The 2,640-nt window shown below is 59.8% G+C and overlaps 1 protein-coding gene across 2 annotated transcripts in view; it reads left to right on the top strand.

Moving 5' to 3' along the window:
• Positions 1–550: 550 nt before the first annotated feature.
• FMOD (fibromodulin) overlaps positions 551–2,640 on the top strand; it is a 9,531-nt gene continuing 7,441 nt past the window's right edge. The window contains exon 1 of one of the 2 annotated variants that reach the window (XM_041422736.1): positions 551–791. The gene's annotated coding sequence lies outside the window, so the exon portion shown is untranslated. The remainder of the gene's footprint in view (positions 792–2,640) is intronic. The other variant, XM_041422735.1, reaches the window with a different exon arrangement.

The raw sequence follows: 2,640 nt of genomic DNA, 5'->3' as shown, positions 1-2,640 counted from the left end.
GGAGAATGGATGAGATCCCAAATCCAGGGGGATGAATAAGACCCCCATCCCATGCGGATTTTCCCAGCCTGCAGAAATGCCAGCTTGGCAACCCCACGCTGCCAAACCCGAAGACAAATTCCCACTGTCACAGTGGCCCCTTTGGTAGGGAATTTATTTACTTTGGATGCTGCCGCCTTATCGTTCATGGAAATGTTTATCCCAAATATTTAACGGCAGCACTGCACAAACTGAGGCTTCCTGGGGAGCGCTCGGAGCAGGGCCCACGTCTCCCCTCCTGGTAGCGCAAAAATTCAGGAAAATTCCCTTTTTTTTCCCCCCAAAATCCCATCCTCAGCACCCCCAAAAGCTGATATTCCCTAACCTGGCCAGAGGCCTGCTCAGAGCTCCCTGATGAGAAACGCAGGAGAGCCCTGGAAAAACAACATCCCAACGCCGCTAAGTCGTTAACCAGAGGGAGCCTGGAAAGTGCCAACACTCCTGAGAGAAACGAGAGAGAGAGAGAGAGGAGGGAGAGGGAGGAAAGAAATCGCAGGTTATTTATAACGCCAGGCAGCACCAGGGGCTCTCCAGTCTCTCCTGCAAAGCCGCGGCTGGGAGGTCACTCCCGGAGATCCCCGGCCAGCCCGTGGCCTGCCAGCGCAGGATTTGCTCCGGGATCTGGGGCGGGCACGGGGCGCTGCGGCTCGGGAGCCAGCCTCCCTCCCATGCTGCCGGTGCCACGGCACAGCCCGCAGCAGCCTTTGCACAGGAGGAGCGCAGCTCGGTGAGTCCGGCTCGGCGCCTTTCAGGCAGGGTTTTATTTTTTTGTTATTTATTTGGGGTTTTTTGGGTTTTTTTGGTTTTTTTTTTGGAAGCCTGATTTCTATTTCAGGCATGGCAGCGCCAGGGGTGGCACAGCTGGAGAGACGGAGCTGCTGGAGAGGCTCTTCCCCTCCTGCCCACTTCTCCTGGTGCCCAGCTCCCTTCCCACCCACTTCTCCCGGTGCCCACCTCTCCTGCTGCCCGATTCCTCTGCTGCTTCTCTCTCCTGCCCACTTTTCCTGATGCCATCTCCCTTCCCACACACTTCTCTTGCTGCCCCTCTCTCCTGCCCATCTCTCCTGCTGCCCACTTCTCCTGCTGCTCTTCTCTCCTGCCCACTTTTCCTCATGCCCATCTCCCTTCCCACCCATTTTCCTGATGCCCCTCTCCCCTCCTGCCCACTTTTCCTGACATCCTTCTCCCTTCCCTCTTTTCCTGCTACTCCTCTCCCATCCCTCCCGTCTCCCCATCTCCCCTCCCGCTCCTCTGCCACCTCCATGCCCACTTCCCTGGGATCTGGGCACCTTGCCTGATGTGCATCCAGGCTGGGCAGTGCCCCCATCCCACCCCATGGATCCCACCCCATGGATCCCACCCCATGGATCCCATCCCATGGATTCCATCCCACCCCATGGATCCCATCCCATGGATCCCACCCCATGGATCTCATCCCATCAATCCCACCCCACGGATCCCATCCCATCCCATTCCATCCCATGGATCCCACCCCATGGATCCCATCCCATGGATCCCATCCCACTCCATGGATCCCATCCCATGGATCCCATCCCACTCCATGGATCCCATCCCATGGATCCCATCCCACTCCATGGATCCCATCCCATGGATCCCATCCCACTCCATGGATCCCATCCCATGGATCCCATCCCATCCCACCCCAGGTCCCATGCCTGGCACAGCAGCACTTCCAGGACCCCATGGATGGCCCCAAATCCTTGGGATGAGGAGCTGACCCCACTGCAGCCCCTGGCACAGGACAGGGACAGTGGGAGGGGACCTCAGGGCCAGACCCCACCCAAACCCGGGGGTGAAGCCCCAGGGAGGGGAGAGAACCCCACAAACAGCGGGGGAACAGTGAGGGGAGCTGGGGGAAGATTTTGGGGTCACCAGAGGGTTGAAAGGGGCACTGGGAAGGGTGGGGGGACACCAGGGATGGGTTCTCATCCCAGGGATGGGGATTTTCCTCTGGGCATGGGTTTTTGCCCCCTGGGATGGGGTTTTGCCCCCCAGCTATAGGGTTTTACCCCCTGGGATGGGGTTTTTGCCCCCTGGGATGGGGTTTTGCCCCCAGCTATAGGGTTTTTGCCCCCAAGGATGGGGGTTTTGCCCTCTGGGATGGGGTTTTGCCCCAAAGGGGCCCCCAAGAAGGGGCTGCCAAGAGGGTGGAGAAGCTGCAGACTCTGGTATGAGAGCGGGCACAGAGCCCTGGAGCAGCAGCAGGAGGAGGAGGAGGAGGAGGAGGAGGAGGAGGAACTCTGCCCCTGCCAAGCTCCCCGTGGCACTCAGCATCCCCCAGGATCCCGTCCCGAGCACACGGATTGTGGAGCAGGGAAAAAAGGACAAACCCAGGCCTTCCAAACCTGCCTCAATCCCTCTTTTTTCCCGTGCCAGGGTGGCAGGGCAGGGCGCTCAGTGCATGCCAGGCTGGGTGTCCCCTCCCTGCTGCAGGCTGGGGACACGGCCAGGGGTCACCAGGTGACCTCAGGGCCACCCCTGGCATGGCAAAAAGGGGACACTAGTCCCTGCTGTCCTTGATGTCCCTGATGTCCCTACTGGTCCCTGCTGGTCCCTGCTGTCCCTACTGGTCCCTGCTGG

The sequence above is a fragment of the Onychostruthus taczanowskii genome, unplaced genomic scaffold (assembly GCF_017590055.1).
Source record: "Onychostruthus taczanowskii isolate IOZ18803 unplaced genomic scaffold, ASM1759005v1 scaffold74, whole genome shotgun sequence".
NCBI lineage: Eukaryota > Metazoa > Chordata > Aves > Passeriformes > Passeridae > Onychostruthus > Onychostruthus taczanowskii.
The sequence above is the reverse complement of the archived record's forward strand: the minus strand, read 5'-3'. Positions and strand labels throughout refer to the sequence as shown.